This window comes from Periplaneta americana, chromosome 15 (genome assembly GCF_040183065.1).
Source record: "Periplaneta americana isolate PAMFEO1 chromosome 15, P.americana_PAMFEO1_priV1, whole genome shotgun sequence".
Classification (NCBI taxonomy): domain Eukaryota; kingdom Metazoa; phylum Arthropoda; class Insecta; order Blattodea; family Blattidae; genus Periplaneta; species Periplaneta americana.
The window spans coordinates 43,420,174-43,441,254 of record NC_091131.1 but is presented as its reverse complement, the minus strand read 5'-3'; positions in this window follow the sequence as shown (position 1 = coordinate 43,441,254).

The following is a 21,081-nucleotide window of genomic DNA, read 5'->3' as shown; positions in this document are numbered from 1 at the left end:
TTGGACCTAGGACTCATTTCGCCATTATTAAATCACATATCATCATCATCATCATCATCCATACACGGTGCAGCGTGCTATACTTGTACAAGAGCGCGGCAGTTCGGCTACCCAATCATTCACAAGAATAGATTGGTAAGCACAATAAACCTCAAGCTGCAGTGTAAGCCTTCGGGTCCCTCCTCCGTACAAGAGAAATAAAAAACACTACAGTACATTCTACACAGTCTACAGCTTAGACTTAGAGGCCCGCACTAAAATAAAGGAAATTAGAAAGATTGAGAAACTGTGATCTGTATAGATTATAACAAAAATAATTGATGTTTAGTAATTTGTTATAATGAACAAGAAATAATAAAATGTAGATTATAAATAATTTATTCATCTGAGTAATTTTTATCACCTTCTGTTAACAGCAAACCGCTCGGTAGGACATAATTATGTGGATCCAGTTCAAGCTGCATTTATTGTAATTTTTCCAATTTGTTCATGAAACGATTGAATAAACTTGCGAAATTAGTTAAAGGAACTTTCTTTCGGTCTCGCGCAAGTCACTATGTAGATTTATAAAAGTTTCCTTCAGGATTTTTAGAATTAGTAGCGGGTGAACACAATATTGTCTATTATGCACTCTTTTTAATACAAATAATGTGCAGCCAAAAGCTTTCCTTGAAGCACGCTCATTTTGAAACAAACAAGCCGACTGATATAATTAATCTGCTACGGATTTGCTACGCGTGACTGTGAAAGCAAACTGCCTACGGATCCGTAGTGCGTACTGCGTAGCATACGGATGACTGTGTAACGGGCCTGAGGCGGTCAGTGGCGAATTATTAGGAAAGCGCTTTGTTAACGTGAGAGACTCGAAAACTTTTATTCAATTTGGCAAATTAATTCGGCAGCTTTAATCATAAACCTCTTTACTATTTCTCCATCATTGAATTGATTTAAATCACAGGCGAGAAATTGCGTAACTAGCCAATAATATTCCACGTTATCTACGTTTATTTTCTTGAATATTCTGGCATTTCTCAAGATTACTTAATAGATTTGCACGTTCTCGACCTAAAATAATTTCAGAAAATCATATTTCGTTTTCTACGCACATTTGATATATTTTTTTATAAATTTCTTTTGGAAATAATACGTACAAACAACATTTAATTCCTCGTACCTTTTAATGCAGCGTGTTTAAGGTATAATGTCGTATTTGGTATACTATGCAAATGTTAAGATCATAATTTTTTTTCGGAACAGTACGAAAAATAACATTTAATTTGTCTTACCTTCTAATTCAGCATGTTCTTTATGACATAAGGAGTAATGTCGTTGTATATTAAATTTATTAATGCCTAATAGGATTTTCGACCATAACATACATCGTATGTTCTCCCCTTCTAAACAGCAAAAAAACTTCCTCCGATTTCTCATGAAATAATCGTTTTCTAACGCGTACACACTGCTTTGTTAATACCATTATGCCACCACTGATATTGCTTATGAAACTGATATAGAATCTGCCCACGCCTAGGAGCTGCGTGAGGGAGGAACGGGGACTGTGAAGATGATGTCATTCAGAGCGGTAAGTTCTGTGAAGGTCAGTGAGGCATTATTTCTCAAGTGAGGCACGATGCCCATATGTGACTTTGAGTTTAAACCTGCTGACTAACAAAAACGAAATTTTACAGGGGAAACAAAAATCTGAGTATAAATTATACCTTGACCAAAACTACTTCCGACTTGACAGTTTACAGAGATAGGGGAGCAGTGTTGTCATGTTGTCCATCTTTCGTGTAAATGAGCGCGCTGCCGATAGAGTGCAGTAATGAACGGCTGACATGAACACACACATTTCTAACCAATTTGTTGAACACTAGGCATTAAAATTGGTGTACATTATTACTTTTATTAGTCTATTATTATTATTATTATTATTATTATTATTAGTAGTAGTAGTAGTAGTAGTAGTAGTAGTAGTAGTAGTAGTACCGGTATTCTTCAATGTATTACCGTTAGAAAAGCGTCGAAAGGATTGTAAACTGTAAAAACAGGTTTAAATTTAATACGAAGACTTTACTTTTATGAGTGTCGGTATTCTTCAATGTAATGTTCTTAGAAAGACGTTGAAAAAATAGTAAACTAAAAAATATTTATGATTAAAATCTGCACGGCCTTTTTCTTTTCCAATATCGATAACAGTGTTCTTATTAATTTAAATACAAGCAGCAGTTCTCATTACGGCTTGCGCCGAAGGTAAAAGAGGCCCGCCATTATCTTTTTCCGTCTCACGCTTGACTCTTTAACGGGGCACCTTGTACAATATTCTTTGTTCTCCGCCTGCCTTTCCTTCCTTCCGACATTGCACAAGTCACGTGTTTAGAAACTCTCGCAGAAACTAGAAAACGCACGCTAGCCACACACTCCACCAATGACAACGAACATAATACGTGTAATATAATTTAAACACAATAATTATCGATACACTAAAACAATAATACAACTAAATAATATTTTTAATTCACACAAAGCACGCGTTAACCAGCCAACTCAGTCATTCCGGGCACTGCATTCACCACTAGAGCGATTTCAGAATAAGAAGGCATATAAGGCGGAGCTAGTTCAGGCCGGTCTATGTCGACTAGCCAGTGACAGTGAAGCGGTGTTGCCTAGTTAAATCGTCGCGTATTAGTTTCTTTCTTGCGCGCACAATATTTATGGCTAGGAATGAATTTTAAGCTGTGCCATTCGATAGAGCTTCGAATTCTGAATCCAACAGTACAAGAATGGCAATTGTATGTCAACTGGTTCGCGTGTTATCGCTTTAAGACTAAACAGAGATATCCAACCTACAACATAGAACATATTTTGCTCTGAATTCCGTCTCTGTAAACGAAGATAGAATCTGTTTATTTTCAAATTCAGATGCGGACTGTTTTCTCTTGTGTGATGTGTAACTTACCGTAACAATGTCTCTTGAAGGGACTGCAATTGGCTCTAGTGTTTCATCTGTTATACGCAAAGGGATAGTCCAACACTCACAAGCTAGGAGTATGGTATTTTTGTATATAATTCTTTTAAAGGAGTAACTTACGATGCAGTGCGTGTCAGTTCTTAACATTAACAACATTCTTCCTTAAGAGCATTAGAAAACTTTATAAAATGAAGCACATTAACTACATTTCACTACAGGCATGCTAGGAACGAGGAGATTTTATAATTTCAAAACTCAATTTCTATTTTAAAAATCTGTCGTTATATATATTACACTTTATACGATTTTTTCTAATATACAATTTTATCTTCAATATATTAACGATATTATTGGATTACGGTTTTCATATTCGCTTCTGCACACTACCTTGCCAGAAGCCAGAGTGATAGAACATAGAATCCTGGACTTCTAGGTAGGAATAAGCTTGAGGATTAAATTAAATTAGATAGGCTTGATTTAATAAAGTAAAAGAAAGTAATCTTCAGTTTCAATGTGAGTACTGAATTAGGTCTATATGAACAGATATGCTTATATTCTTATAGCCGGATTCTTAGCCAGAATCTGGAACACTGGACCTCTAGATATGTAAAATTATATGATAAAATAAAATTAGATAGACTTAGTTTATCAGAGAAAAATAAAATAATCTACAGTTCCAGTATGAGTACTGAATTATATATGAACACACATTATGATTACGTTGCATTATAGCCAGATTCGTAACCAGAATGTAGAACCCTGGACCCCTAGGTACGCATAAGCTAGAGGGTTAAATTAAATTATATAGGCTTCATTTAACGGAGGAAAAATAAAATACTTTCCAACGTCAATACTAAATTACGTATTTACAGATATGTTTTCGTTTTGTTATCGCCAGATTCTTAGGCTGCCCCTACAAACAAACTGTACCTTATCTTTCCTCTGGAGAAATAAACAATAATAAATTCAGCTTTGCTGTACGAGGAAGTCTGAGTAAGAATTAAAACATCCTTCCTCAGACATTAGCAAAGTAAATTTCTACATATCTGTCACTTTATTTCGCAAGTCAGTGACTCCAAGAGCTACTGATCTATAAAGCTAAGAAATAATAAAAATTGAGATGAGAATTACTTCAGTAAGAGTAATTATATTTAAACATTACACACAATGAAGAAACAGGTCTCGACCCGCTCGCTCAGCGAGAGGGCTGCAACTGATATGTTCTGTCCTTATCTGTTGTCTCTGTCTTCCACGTCTCGTGCACTGTGTGACAACGTCGAACTGTTGCTAGCACTCAATTGGCTTAGGTCATATGCCTTCTTATTCTGAAACCGCTATAGGCCCTGGTATTCACGTGCAGCTTGTAAATATAGACACGGCAACACCGTCCCGTTACCATGGTTACGCGTCTCTCGTGATTGGTTAATTTGAATGGTTGCCATGGTAACATGCTAAAGGCACCATTTGTCAGGTCGGAAGTTGTTTTGGACAGACCATAACGGTCTTACTAATAAAAACTCTATATACAGACGTTTAACTGTCTTATACAATGAGTAGCTCGTTTATAAGTCGTGTGTAAATTCCTTACTAATAATCACTACATACGTCGTGTATAACAGTATAACTGTTACACAGCTACGTCATAGTTTCGTCATTACTTCGTTACGAAAGGTAATAGAATATCTGAGGTTCTCTACTGGATCCGGTAGAGCGCTCTAGTGTGGCGTGTTAAATATCGATAGTACAACTGGCTCTAATCGATTACCACACTACATTTTGGTCAAAGAGTACAAGCTACAGCAATATTATTCTAATGATTCTATGATCTTTGGTTTGTTCTTCTGTGGTTACAAGGTAAACATCATCATAAAATGACAGTCGATACGAACAGCTGTTAAAGGGGCGGCCATTTTTTCCCTATATACAACGCTTAAACAAGGGGTTTCGTGTATATAACTACTGCAAAGCAATTCCCATTGTATAGTTACAGGCTGTTTATACGTCCATAGCTTGTTCACGGTTTATTAGTAACGTTTTCTGTCTCAACTCTGTATAAGTCTCGTATAAAATCTATACACGGTTTATTAGTAAGACTGTAACTCTAAAACTTCACCACCTGTACTTTGGATTTGGTCCTAAAATTTCAGAGTTAATTTATACACAGAGTTTCGTTTATCCTGTAAAATTTTCTTTTTGTTGGTTAGCAGGTTTACACTCTAAGCCGACGAAATACATTTTTTCTTTGATTTCTTCTTTAGTATTAATGCAGTAACTATTACTGCGTATTTTTCAGTTACAACAAGCATAGAACTATTGTAGATCTATTATTATAACTGTGATGAAAGATATGATCAAAGATTTGACATAGTGTAATATAGTCAAAATCTTACATTTGATCGTATATGTTTGATCAAAATTTTTATCATATTCTGTGACACAGAAATTTTATAGTGTAATATAGGCCTTATCTTCGGTTCATGTTTGCCGAATCTTTGTAGAACTGAAGCTATTTTTCGTTTGTTCAGTCTTTCCCCTTCCTTACATATGTTCGGTGCCTTTCTTCTAAGTTCCTCCTCTCTCTGCGCCTTTACGCTTTAGCTGCATAAGGATATCAGACACATACTTGTGAAATTACGCATAGTAATGAGCAGGGAAAGGATTTATATGTAAATACATATTTACTTATAAAGCTAATATAATTTATATTTTGCATTATCTTTATGTTTCACAATGTGTAGGGTTGAAAAATCCTACTTTTATTTTCCATATTTTTCCATATTTTAGAGTTTAGTACATATTTTCGTTAATTTCCATATATTTTCCATATTTCATATAAAACAGTCCATATTATATTAGGTTTAACAATAAAACAAAACAAAATTCCATTAACTTTTAAAAATACATTTCAACAATAGAGATTTAAACACATGTTCAGTAATCCCTTTAACATCAGAGTTATTTGAAAATTAGCAGTCCTATCAACAATGGGAAAGTAAGTTACAAAACTGTATTAATTTAATTTAAAATTTTTAACAGACTTCAGTTGTGCAGCTCAACAGTTAAATGCCAGTCAGAGTACACATAGGTTCAGTTTTGTAAATCATACTATAAAGACGGTAAATATGCCAAAAGTACGTCATTCAGTCAATTTAAAATCAAAACTAACAAGTTACATTTCAGAATTTAAAGAAGATGGTTTATCAACTGACAATAAAATATTATTTTGTAATTTGTGTCAGTGTGCAGTATCATCTACACAAAAGTTCCTGGTGCAACAACACATTACAACTAGTAAACATCAGGCCAACAAACAACTAAATTCCAAGCAGAGACAATTGTTTTTAACACAACCAACAACATCGAATGTAAGATCTGAGTTTAACATCGACCTGTGCCGTTCTCTCATCTCTGCTGATATTCCTCTCTACAAACTAAAGAATAAGGTCTTCAGGGAATTCCTTGAAAAATATACTCAACATACAATCCCGGATGAGTCAACACTTAGGAAGACGTATGCTCCATCCATCTACGATGAGACAATACAGAAGATAAGAGATGAAATTAAAGATAGTTCAATTTGGGTTTCCATTGATGAGACTCCCGACAAAGAAGGTAGACTTGTTGGTAATGTAGTTATCGGTTTGTTAAGTGAACAATATTCTGAACGAATTCTTTTACATTGTGATGTTCTAGAAAAGTGCAATAACAAAACTATAGTTAAACTGTTCAACGAAGCTATGGGTATCCTGTGGCCAAAGGGTATTATGTACGATAATGTGTTATTCTTTATTAGCGATGCTGCCCCTTATATGGTCAAAGCTGGACAAGCATTATCTGTTGTATATCCTAAATTGACTCATTTTACTTGTGTGGCGCATGCATTTCATCGTGTGGCAGAAGTGGTCAGAGACAATTTCCCTAAAGTAGATTTGTTGATTTCATCAGTGAAAAAAGTATTTCTCAAAGCTCCCAGTAGAGTTAACGTGTTGAAAGAAATGTACCCTGAAATTCCATTGCCACCAAAGCCAATTTTAACTAGATGGGGTACATGGCTAGAAGCAGTTGAATATTATGCCGAACATATAGACTCTATTAACAATGTTCTCCTTGCATTGGACTCTGAAGATGCAGTCTCAATTGATACTGCGAAAACAGTTACCTGTGACATAAGTGTGAAGAATGACTTAGCTCACATTCAGCATACATTTTCATGCATCATAAAAACGCTCAAAAGTCTCCAAAATAGGCACCTTTCACTATCTGAAAGTTTTGAAATTATAAATAGTACTGTGGAACAACTGAATCGTGGTAGAGGTAAAGTTGCAGATGCAGTAAGAGCTAAGGTGGACACTGTACTTTCAAAAAACCCTGGATATGAAGAACTACAAAAGGTTGTTGCTGTGATGAGTGGTGAATCAACAGTGAAGATTAACTTGGACTTATCCCCAGCAGACATTGTGAAATTGAATTATGTACCAGTTACTTCTTGTGACGTCGAACGCTCTTTTAGTCAGTATAAATCTATCCTCAGAGACAATAGAAGAAGATTCACTTTTCAGCACTTGAAAGAAATGTTTGTAACCTATTGTTATGGTAACAGACAATAAAAATTGTGTTTTGTTGAAACTACATTGGAAGATAAGGTACGTCCATTATATTTTTTGTTTAGTTTGATTAAAATGTACCAATATTTAACGTACATAGTCATTTTTTTATAATTTTAAGTCCATATTTAATTCCATATTTTGGTAAAAATCCATATTTAATTCCATATTTTGGTAAAAATAACTACATATATATTTACATATTTCATATATTTTTAGTCCATATAAATCCGTTCCCTGGTAATGAGTATAGGTAATTTTTCTTGTTATTAATATGACTAAACATGCACATAAATATACGTATAGGCCTCAATAAATTACATCACATATTCATTTTTATGAGGTCTCGCCCACCTCATTGAATATTACACGGCTACTATGAAGTAGCCAATACGTATTATTACTATTTAACACGAGAAAAAGCCCACACTTGTGGAGTAACGGTTAGCGCGTCTAGCCGCGAAACCAGGTGGCCCGGGTTCGATTCTCGGTCGGGGAAAGTTACCTGGTTGAGGTTTTTTCTGGGGTTTTCCCTCAACCCAATATGAGCAAATGCTGGGTGACTTTCGGTATTGGACCCCGGACTCATTTCACCGGCATTATCACCTTCACCTCATCCAGACGCTAAATAACTTGAGATGTTGATAAAGCGTCGTAAAATAACCTACTGAAATAACTGACACGATCCACGCCGCCGGCATTACGAGAGGGGTTCAGCCGGCGCCGTGGATCGTGTCCCGGCATAGCTCAGTTGGAAAGAGCGCTCAGCGCGCAGAGCTGAGAGGTCCTGGGTTCGATTCCCGGTGCCGGTACGAATTTTTCTCGTATTTAACAGTAATAACTCAATAAATTAAACAAAATATATTTAGAAAACGCATATGTTCAAAGTGCTGACTAATATGTGCAAAGTTCAAACATGAGAGAGGAAACAAAAACATTGCAAACTTCGTTTTATACCATATGAAAAAACTAATTGCAATATATGTGCTCAAATCCTTAAGCAGTTTAAAATAGTGTCCTGCAATGTTCGAACATGAGAGAGGCAACCAAGACATCACAAATTTCTTCTTATTTTATATGAAAAACTAATCGCAAGGTTTATGCTAAAACATGAAGGAATGGGAGTGGAGGACAGCGAATATTTTTACAGTATAACAAAGTGGAAGAAACACGACAGGCCTTCTTCTGCAGAGCGAACATCGATGAATGTTGAACTTCTTCATACTCGACTAACTTGAATGAACGTAGTACCTATAATACTTCCATAATTTCTATAGTCACACAAATATTGTTACCGAGGAACTATGATTTATTTGAATATTATGTGAAGAATGTAATTATAGTTATTGTGTTTCGGTAATTGGTATAATAACAACTGTCATGCATTTAAAAAAAACAACGTATATTTCTGTCGAAGTTTAATCATATTTTTATGATTAAAATTACCTGTCATTACATCTAAATAAAACTCCACAAGATTTGTTCTAAAATCCTTACTAAGCTAAAAGCATGAAGGGTTGGGAGAGGAGTGTAAGAGAGGCCAGCGAACTTCAAGGGCACAGATCATACAAGGGGCAAGACAGAGCGAGCGAGACAGATCCGCTTCTTCAAAGCAGACTTCGGTTCTTGTCACGCTCGACAAACTTGAACCGAATATTATAGAGCGTGAAATGCACGACACTAGTCTGGTGTATTATGTCGGGTACAATGGAAATGTTTTATGTTTTCACTCACTCTCTTAAATATCATTTCAGTCCATCTAGTAGACATTTTTTAAACCAGTCAAATTTCGAGTCCCGTCTTTTACTACAGAAACAAGTTGCCTTTCGTCTATACATTTTCTTAATACTTACTTATGGCTTTTAAAAGGAACCCGGAGGTTCATTGTCGCCCTCACATAAGCCCGCCATTGCTCCCTATCCTGAGCAAGATTAATGCAGTCACTGGCATCATATCCAACATCTCTCAAATCCATTTTAATATTAACCTCCCATCTACATCTCGCTCTCTCCAAAGGTCTTTTTGCATCAGATAAGTCAACTATAGTCCCGTCGCTCTAATTTCCGGCAGCCAATCACGTTGCAGGTCGGCTACATTTAAACGTGTGCGTATTGTGATTCGCTGATGAAGACATTATGCATTTCCTAAGGTTCGATAAATACTTAATATTATCGCCCGCCATTTTGACTCTTTCGTTGGCGTTCGCAGAAAGCACACGAGGACGTTATTTGCCGCTCAATTATTTGCTCAATTACAGTGTGTTTGAGTTAGTATCACAGGAGCTACGATATGATAATATATTTAACGGTGTAGCAAATAGATTCCTCGTCTGGTAGCTCGGCAACGAAAGAACAAAAATGGCGAACGATAATACCTACCTAGACTTTAGAGAGCCTTCACTTCCCAAGACGTAAGCAAAGAGGAGGAGTCACGCCGGGAATAACAGCGTCGCGACTTTAACACTATATGCATTTCTTGATTCACCCATACGTGCTACATGCTCTGCCCATCTCATATGTCTTGATTTAATGTTCCTAATTATGTTAAGCGAAGAATACAAAGCGTAGTTCTATTGTATTTCCTTTAAGTGGAATGATATCGAGCAAATATTTCGAACAGATGTAATGTTTCAAGAACGAAGCAATATAAATCTACTCGTAAGTAAATAATTCGTAACTGATAGATGCTTGTATACTGGAATACAATGAAAAGGAGGAGGTGAAGCAAACACAGTTCACCTCGCTGTGACGTCACTATTGCGAGTAATGATTACATTTTTGCCGATGCCTGTGCTGAGGGATTAGTAATTTTTAATTGGTTATTTTACGACGCTTTATCAACTGCTATGGTTATCTAGCGTCTGAATGAGATGGAAGTGGTAATGTCAGCGAAATGACTCCAGGGTCCAGCGCCGAAAGTTACCCAGCATGTTTTACTCTTAATGGATTGAGGGAAAACCCCTGAGAAAACCTCAACAGATAACTTGTCTCAACCAGGATTTGAAGCCGGGCCCGCTCGTTTCACGGTCAAGTATGCTGTGGACTATTAGTAATATTCCAGATATCGCTGAAGTAAACTTATTAAAACTGGCAGGGAGCGAAACAAAGCTGTGACAAAGTTTGGAAGTGCGTGTTGCTATCAACAAAACTTTGTTCATAAATAAATTTCCTCGATATCGGATTCGAGAATCTATTATTACTCACTCTACGAGTAAACGAGAACAATCAAGCACAAAGCAGCTAGTTTTCTGTACTTTCATTAATATATTTTTCCTCCTGCTTGAACGTAAGTAGTAACATGAGATACAATTAGTAATATGATCTGGTACAGGATAGCAATGGAAAAAAAAGCTTTTAATAAAAAAAGTTTTTTTTTTAGGAATAACCAAGGAACCTTTAATAGAAAAAGGAGCATTTCTGCGAACCTCTGGAAAAAGAACTAAGGAAGAGACTAGTGAAGTGCTTTGTATGGAGTGTGGCATTGTATGTGGGCAGAAACATGGACATTATGACGAAGTGAAGAGAAGCGAATAGAAGCATTTGAAATGTGGATATGGAGAAGAATGGAATGTGTGAATTGTACAGACAGAATAAGAAATGAAGCGTGTTGGAAAGAGTGGGTGAAGAAAGAATGATGCTGAAACTGATCAGGAAGAGGAAAAGGAATTGGTCGGGTCACTGGTAGAGAAGAAACTGCCTACTGAAGAATGCACTGGAAGGAATGGTGAACGGGAGAAGAGATCGGGATAGAAGAAGATATCAGATGACAGACGACATTAAGATATATGGATCATACAGGGACATCATTTTATTTTTACTTCAATTTTTATTGTACCTGAGTTTTTGAATGTACTTCACTCCCACCCCCTGTACTAGTAAACTTCCAACCGTTCTTCACACAGAACCAAGCGTGAACAGTCAAAGTCGCCTTACGGTCATAATAAACACAAACAGTACTGAGTTAGTGAGTATAGTACGTTGCAGAAATATGTTCGCTTTCAATATTGAATCATATTCTCGCACAGATACTGTCCTCCGTTGCCTATGTCGCATCCCGGTTTCTCCCACCCACTTCTGCCCGTCCCTTTGTGGCAGGGCTGTCTTAGCTCTTTTCTGAAAACATTAATTTCTGTTAGGAATTGGACGTTTACATAATATTATACGACTGTTTAAAATAACTTAAATAAAAGGGCCTCGTTAAGTAATTAACTGTCACCTGATTTCCCCCCTTTCTACGACCCTGCGGCATAACCACTTGGACGTACAGTAGATAGCATGTCTGAGTAATTTTATCTGTGCGGGTCGGGCAGAAGTGAAGTTTGAATTTACAGTACGTAAAGTACTCTTTTATAGAGTAGGTACAGAATTATTTCAACATGAGTTACTAGTACGAAGGACAAAACTGGCAATTGGAATTAGATGCAATAGTCTATAGTGCGATAATATGCACAAAAGAACTGAAGCCTGTATCGAAATCAACGGCCACCATTAAAAAAAATGCATTTAAATATTCATATTATGATTATTATTCAATTTAATTTTTTTCTCTATATTGTACGCTAATGTGCTGTAGACAGTATAATATACACTGCATAATGAATACACTCGCATGGATAACTCAGTTCGTGAGTAAAAACACTTATTCTTAATACACTACTGTATTTTGATTAAACAAAAACGTAATGAAAATTATCGAACTCAAAATCACGATATTTCCTAGTTTACGTAAATGGATGAACTACTTTTCTTCCCTCCTATACCTAGTAGAGTGATCTGTTTGTATTTTACGCCAGTATCATCGAACTACAGTCGTGGAAGGGGATAGCAAACTGTGTTTCCGGTTCTCTAAAGGTATAGCCAGGTTAATATTAAAAATGTTAGTAAAAATAAAATGATGTCCCTGTACAAGGAAACGAAGAGGAAAGCAGAAAATAGGAAAGATTGGAGAAAGTGTAGAAATGTAGAATAAAGTTGTTTTTATAGTAACTGAACCGAATAATTGTCTATTTTATATGTGAAATTTTTTCGATTCCTTAGTCACCCATATTTTTTTCAAAAAGAGTTGACAACCCTAGATCCAACCAATCAGAAGAAGTGTGCTCGTTGTTTCAACTCTTATATTCAATATCGAGGGACTATTATAGCCTACAGCACATCATAGCGCTCTGGTCTGACCGTGTGTTACTGGGCATCTGGGCGACTTAACGCTGTTTATATCGAGAAAATTGCCCATTGTGTGGCGGTCTCTGATTGGCTAACAACAGCATTGTGTAACTGCGATGTCAAAGGACAGTTTAATGAATGTCAAGTACACGTGAGCTGCAGAATTCCGAGCTTTGATGAATGTCAAGTACACGTGACCTACATAATTCCGAGCTGTAACTCATTCTTAAGAAAATGATGCAATGGCTCGGATATTCTAATCAGAGCTTTGTTGTGGTAAGAGCTTGCTTTATATCTATGGCTCTCACACGTTACGTAAAATAAGGACACGTCATTTCTTTCGATAATGTGGCCCGTTGTACCGTAACGTCTTAGAACATGTTTTTGTTCCCTATATAAAAATTAGTGACTGCTTCAGCTAAATTAAATTATTTAAACAAGAAACTTCGAGGTACGGTTACCATCCGTCCGGACATGTCCTCTTTCTTAATCATTTTATCCTGTCCGGCAGGCATTTAAAAAAAAAAATTGAAATGTCCGGCAATTCGCATTCCAACTAGAATTAAGGGAGTATGTACAGCTTACAGTAGTAAAATTTTTGGAAATATCCAACATTTTTTTTCCCTCTATTACTGTATCTTGTACAATAATGGAAATTGATGTGTAAATTACTGTCCTTCTGCTATAGGAGAAAAATTTTTTTACGATTAAAAAAAAATATTTATAGTTTTTTTTTTTTTTTTTAATTCAAAATGTTGGCAGTTCACTGTTCAATGATGAAGCGTTTCCCTCATAACTCATTAAATTTTTTAACTTTTTCATGTTATCTCTCTTTTATTTTATTGCTGAAACTCATGTTTACAATATCATGCTCTTTCAACTATATTCCTAATAAATATTTTTTTTTTTATTTTGTGTTAAAAGAAAATACTGTTATTTGACCATTTTTAAAATGAATTTATTTTTTATCAGATAATCTATCAAAGGTAGAGAAGTGATCTTGCATCATATTGTAGATATGACATGCAAAAATACACACAAAAAATTTCATCACAGAATATTGGGTAGTTTTGAGTTATGTGGGAAACGCGTCAGCACTGCACAGTGAGCTGAATTTTGAAAAAAAAAAAAAATATATATATATATATATATATATAATTTTTTTAATTGTGAAAATATTTTTTTTTCGTATAGCAGAAGGACCATGTTTTACACATAATAATTTTCATTATTGTACAAGATACAGTAATGGAGGAAAAAAATGTTGAGTATTTCCAAAATTTTACTGCTGTAAGCTGTACCTAACCCCTTAATATGAATATTGAACAATGTGCGATATTATGCATAGAATATGTAAACAAATGGTGAAAACCTATGAAATAATTTAACTGCTTTCAATGGTTGAAGCTGGAATACATAAAAAAAAAAACAAAATATGATGACCTACTGACATGCATTGAATTCTTACACTCTAAAAATGTCACTGTTCGTGATTCTAAACTGTTTTATCAATTGTATTCTGCAATGCACAAAGATATGCCATTCAAGTTAATTTTGACAAAGATTTAACTTTAGGTAATTCTTCAATTCCAATAGTTCTGCGAGCACTGAAACTTCCTCAGAACTCTTAAAAATATGTCAATTTATTTATTTATCCCAAGTCACAATGGAAGTGTTGAAATAGTATTCCCTAATATCTGATCAGTGCACAAAAGAACGAAATCGCATGCTAACGGAGACAGCCAGAGGTATTATCGTGGGATGAAATATACTTTCAGGACATGTCCTGCGAACAGTTCCATAGTTATTTGTTACAAGATAAGTTTGTCTCTTCAGGCTCTTGTGCACAAAGTGGGCTCCACCGATAAGTAGGGTACAGATGTAATACTGATCCAGCAACTAACTTAGTGAGAAATTTGACTAAGGTCAGCCATTGTTTTTATCTTTAATTTTGTTCATACCAATTTTTAAAAAGTCCTTTTTCAGCAATGTCCTCTTGTTTTAGATTCCATGTTCTCCTATAGAATTTCTTCTCATGGTAAGCCTATACTGCTTTATATTCTTTTTCTCTTTATTTATATATCATTTTGTTTACTACCTTCACTATCTGATACTCCTTTATTATATTCTTGCTCATGTCATTCTTTTTGTTTATTTGATTTTATTCACTATCGCGCATCCCATAATTTTGCCCTGTATCTAATTATTTTGTCGCATTACCGTCAAATGGGCAAACTTGGAACAGTGTTTAACTTGGAACATTATCATAGGGTATTTTCGTTTTGTCACAGTGGCAACATAATCTTCACTTGTTACTTTGGTGTGCAGCATATTGGTTCTATTACAGTTTGGTGTTACTGTGACAAAACGAAAATACCCTATGATAATGTTCCAAGTTTGCCCATTTGACGGTACCTTTCCTATCTTAATTATCTCGTACTCTTTTATTATCTTCTCCCATATTTCATTCTTTTTCTATCATTTCCTGTCCTTTCTTAATTATCTCGTACTTCATCACCTTCTCTTTCAGTTTATATTTCAATTCCTATCCTGCCTTTTTATAAGGTCCCTGAGCCAAATAGCGCCATGTATACCTTTAACGCCACCCTATTAAAATTTGTTAACGACACAAGTTTTCGGTAGTGCACTACTGTAGCCTGCATTCACTTGCAATCTAGTGATGAAATGAGTTACTAGCTGTCCGCTGACATTTACGAGTGACATTATATTCCATCATTTTCCTGTTGTGTGTTGATAGTGAATGGCTGTTCTTATATCAAGGTAAGAGGCAATATTTTATTTTGTGTGTTGAGCAAATAATAACTATATTAAACTATATATTTTCGTGATCGTTAAAGATCCTTCTATGTATAGAAAGTATTTGCTATCTATAAAATTTGAAAATGTTAGAGAAACAGGCATGCCATGTTATCAAGTACTCATTAGCTCTTTAACGCCATGTGGCATGTGTTTAATAACTTTCTACTGTGTCACATTGTCTCTCTCTCTCTCTCTTTTTTTAAAGTAAGGAGCCATGTATTGTCCTAATCCATCTGGTGTTTTAGTTTCAGATCAAGAATCTTTCATTAGTATTGAGTGATTTTGTATCTTTTATTAACAGAAACTCAAATTTAGTCGCTTAGTTCAATTTGTGTTGCTTAGGAAAAATAATTAATTAACAGTTATAAGTGTATAGGTTACTAGAATAGGTGGCGTTAATTGGACAACCTGTTCCTAATAACGCCAGTTTGCAAAGTTTTCCTACTTGAGTTCTAACTCTTGTTCGGTATATAATATATCCATTTTCATTGTGCTATTTTGTAAAGATAAGATTACAGTTTCTCTTTCATAATTTTCGTGTTTGTACATACCTACTTATTTCCAGAGCAAAAGTGACTGAAGTGTTAAGGTGGCGTTATTTGGTACGTGTACCTTATCGTACTACTTTAGCCTCATATCATTCTTTTTTATTATTTCCTTTACTGGCTTCATTATTACGCACTCCTTCATTGTCTTCTTCTCGTTCACCTCATTCTTTTTATTCTATTTCTCTTCATTTCTTCATTATCTCGTACTGCTTTATCATTATCATCTTCTTCTTCTTCTTCTTCTTCTAGTTATCGGCGTGGCTCAGTCGGTTAAGGCGCTTACCTGCCGGTCTGAAATTACGCACGGGAGCAGGTTCGATCCCCGCTTGGGCTGATTACCTGGTTGGGTTTTTCCGAGGTTTTCCCCAACCGTAAGGTGAATGCTAGGTATTCTATGGCGAATCCTCGGCATCATCTCGCCAAATACCATCTCGCTATCACCAGTCTCATCTACGCTAAATAACCTTGTAGTTGATACAGCGTCGTTAAATAACCAACTAAAAAAAAATCTTCCTCTTCTCATCATATATAACTTATTTCATTTATTATCTTCGTTATGTTCTTAGGAAAATATTTGGGGCTAAGAGGGATGAAGTTACAGGAGAATGGAGAAAGTTACACAACGCAGAGCTGCACGCATTGTATTCTTCACCTGACATAATTAGGAACATTAAATCCAGACGTTTGAGATGGGCAGGGCATGTAGCACGTATGGGCGAATCCAGAAATGCATATAGAGTATTAGTTGGGAGGCCAGAGGGGAAAAGACCTTTGGGGAGGCCGAGACGTAGATGGGAGCATAATATTAAAATGGATTTGAGGGAGGTGGGATATGATTGTAGCGACTGGATTAATCTTGCTCAGGATAGGGACCAATGACGGGCTTATGTGAGGGCGGCAGTGAACCTCCGGTTTCCTTAAAAGCAAGTAAGTAAGTAAGGATTACCTTCGTTATCTTTTACTCCTTTATTATATTCTTTCTCACTTAACTCTTTTAATTTATTTTAATTCGTATCTTCATTAACGCTTACTCATTCATCAGTTTGCTCTGTTCATAATTATTTTGCCACATTTCCTTTTCTATCTTAATTTTGTCGTACTCTACTATCCCCTCCCTTATCTCATTTTTGTCTTATTTCCTTTCCTTCCTTCATTATCTCGTACTTCATCATCTTCTCGTTCAGGTCATTCTTTTTAACTCAGTTTATATCCTACCGCTATTATCTCGTACTTCTTTATCTTCATTGTCTCACTTTTTATATTTTATTTCCTGTCATATCTTCATTATCTCGTACTTCATCATCTTCTCGTTCAGGTCATTCTTTTTAACTCAGTTTATATCCTACCGCTATTATCTCGTACTTCTTTATCTTCATTGTCTCACTTTTTATATTTTATTTCCTTTCATGTTTTCATTATCTCGTACTTCATCATCTTCTCGTTCAGGTCATTCTTTTTAACTCAGTTTATATCCTACCGCTATTATCTCGTACTTCTTTATCTTCATTGTCTCACTTTTTATATTTTATTTCCTGTCATATCTTCATTATCTCGTACTTCATCATCTTCTCGTTCAGGTCATTCTTTTTAACTCAGTTTATATCCTACCGCTATTATCTCGTACTTCTTTATCTTCATTGTCTCACTTTTTATATTTTATTTCCTGTCATATCTTCATTATCTCGTACTTCATCATCTTCTCGTTCAGGTCATTCTTTTTAACTCAGTTTATATCCTACCGCTATTATCTCGTACTTCTTTATCTTCATTGTCTCACTTTTTATATTTTATTTCCTGTCATATCTTCATTATCTCGTACTTTTTTATTATTTTCTCCTTCGTGCCATTCTCTTTATTTAAATTCCATTCATATCTAATTACTGTTGCCACATTTCTTTTCCTACCTTCATTATCTCGTACCTCATTATTTTCTCTTTGTTTCATTCTTCTTCTTCTTCGTCTCTTTCCTTTTCTTCTTTCGGTCTTGTTTTCCTGCATTTTCTTCTTTCATTTTATGCCTTTCTTCATTATCTGTCCTCTTCTTCCTCAGTACTATACTCGTGTTATGTGTCTGTTCATAAATTCAATCTTTTTTCGATTTCTATCAACTTGTTCATTCAACCAGGGTATTACATCATGCTAAAAAAAAAAAGGACTTAAACATTCATCCTCGATCTTCATAAACTTTCTGAAGTTTAATGTGCAGTTCTCCTTTAACTATGTACTATCAAGAAAATTTGACCGTGACGTTGAAATATTAACGGCTGTTCTGTCCACAAGTCTATAAAGACGTTTGTATTCTGTCGGGGTATTGTTTTATCTTTAAATCCCCACTCCAACGAAGCTAGCGGGAGAGTTGTCATATTGTTTTATTTTTTAATTCCCCTCTCCAAACAAGCCAGAAGGCGGAGGAGTTCTCACCGGCTCTCATGTATCACACCGGAAAAAACAAAGCGCGTGGCAGCACTGTAGGCTGTAAATCTTACGCGTGTCACTTGAACTGTTGGCGGGAATGCAATTGGCAGTTAACACTTCTCTCCACACGTTGGTGTAGTGAAGACATAAAAAATTGTAGACAGTATGGATTCGTGGGAGCTACCTGTTGAAGACCATTCTTAATCTAAGACAGAACACGTGTATTGTGAGTGTTATTCTCAGTTAATGGCAGCACTGTAGGATGTAAATCGTTGGCGTTTCTCTTGAAATGGTGGCGGGGGTGTGATTGGCAGTTGGCACATTCTCACCACTTGTTCGTATAGTGAAGACATGTGTTTGTAAACAAAATGGATTCGTGGGAGCTACCAGTTGAAGACCATTCTCAAGCTAAGACAGGACACATGTATTGTGAGTTTTATTCTCAATTAATTATATTCACATGTTATGTTTAATGTTTTCTTAATATATACTACGTTTGCATGGAGTATTCCAGCGTTTCTCAAACTTTTTTGAAGTGGGGACCACTTTTTGAAGTCAGAACAGTTCCGCGGACCACCTTACTCTTGTTCCCTTCGAAAGCAAATTTATCATTTTTGTAACATAGTTTAATACTAGTATACGTATATTTTAAAATAGAATCAATTAATTAAAATTAATTTAATTCAATTAAATTTTATATTAGTATTAACTAATTAAATTAATGTTGATAGAAGGAAATTCATTTTAGATTTTTTTTTTTTAAATAATTCAAGGTATTAGAGTTTAGATAATATTTAACTAATAACTAAAAAAAAAAAATAAATAAATGTTGGTACTCACATTAATGAGATTCTTGCACAGTTCTATATTTGGATGTATGCTGGCAAGCTTAAGCCGGAGATCGTCACATACATCAAGTCGATTTCGGTACTTTATTTTTATTAGAGTTAGTGATGAAAAACCTTTCTCATACAGATACGTAGAAGCAAACTGAATTATAATCTCTAAAGCATCATTGTACAGTTCACTATATTCTCTTTTCACTTGTGATGAGGTCCAGAAATTAACCATACCTTCCGCTTCAAATTTCATTTTAAGTCCGGTGTCTTTCGAGAGTTCAATTAACTATTCTCTTTCACTCAATGAAAGTTTGTTAGTTTCAATATCGCAATGAAAGTGATCACGAACCCATGAAAATTCGTCATATTTACTTGGAAAATAAGAGTTGTGTTACTGGTGTACGACGTACAGTACGTGACCATTTCAATGTGCAGACTGGGTGTCGGCAAAACTATTAAGAAAGTCATCAATACATGAAAAAGTTCGGTTCTTTGGTCCTCTGTTATGAATTCGGGTGGCCCCTGGCTGCGTTACAGGCACCAGATGTGCAGGGAAAAGATGCCGAGAAACATCACGCTCATAGTGCTTCAAATTCCTCTTTTGTTGTTAAGAGTAGAGTGGGAAGTCGGTAGACAGGTAGGGTAATAAATTTCATTAAATTTCAGTATTGAGAGAAAACGTGAAAGGCGATTGCCATGTGCCATTTCCAATCTCTTGAGATTTTCAGCTATTAGTGTGATACGCAATTCATTTGAATTTTATTTTTTTCTTCTGTCTTTTTTGAAGGACCACAAGGGCAGATCTCGAGGACCACAGGTGGTCCGCGGACCATAGTTTGAGAAACGCTGGAGTATTCAATTCGATCTGAATACGATCTATACTGAATACGATCCCTGTTTTCATGCAATTTTCGATACGTATTGAAAACGATCTGAGTTCGGAAGCTGAAGTTTCGAAAGTAGTTATGTTGGTTAACATGTCATCGACATATTAGCGTGTTGTATTGTATTGTATTTATTAACATTCCATGGTATTCATACATAGCTTCACAGCTAGAATATGGAACAAGTAAAAAACTTAATACTATTATAAAGTCTTAATTTATAGTCACAGTCTAGATGAAATATATACAGACGAGATTTACAATATAGTCCACTAGTACAACACAAAGTTTTAGTATCAATTTCATGAAGCGTTATTGAATGTCATGAATTCACCTACAGAATAGAAGGCGTGAGAAATTAGGTACTTCTTTAATTTGGCCCTAAATAATCTTATGTTTTGAGTTTCATTTTTTATATCGATAGGGAGGCTATTAAAAATTTTTACTGCCATATAACGCACTCCTTTTTGGTAGCACGATAGACTAGCCGATGGAGTATGAAAGTCATTTTTTGACGTGTATTTATGCTATGAACTGTTGAATTAGTTACAAAGTTTTCACGATTGCATACGAGGAAGATTATTAATGAAAAGATATACTGACAAGCCATGGGCATTATTTGTAGTTTTTTGAAAATAGTCCTACATGTGGTGTAGAGATGGATAAAAAATAACACAACAGTTATTTTGGAACTGTTCCGGTCTCGGAACTGTTGCAAAAATGAACAGTAGGTCGGAACCTCCTGTTCCGAAATAACAGTGTTCCGACTCAGAGCTGCTCACTTGCCCAGCTGTAGCGGGCTCGCAGTACCGCGTTGCACAAGGTATGTTCCGACTCC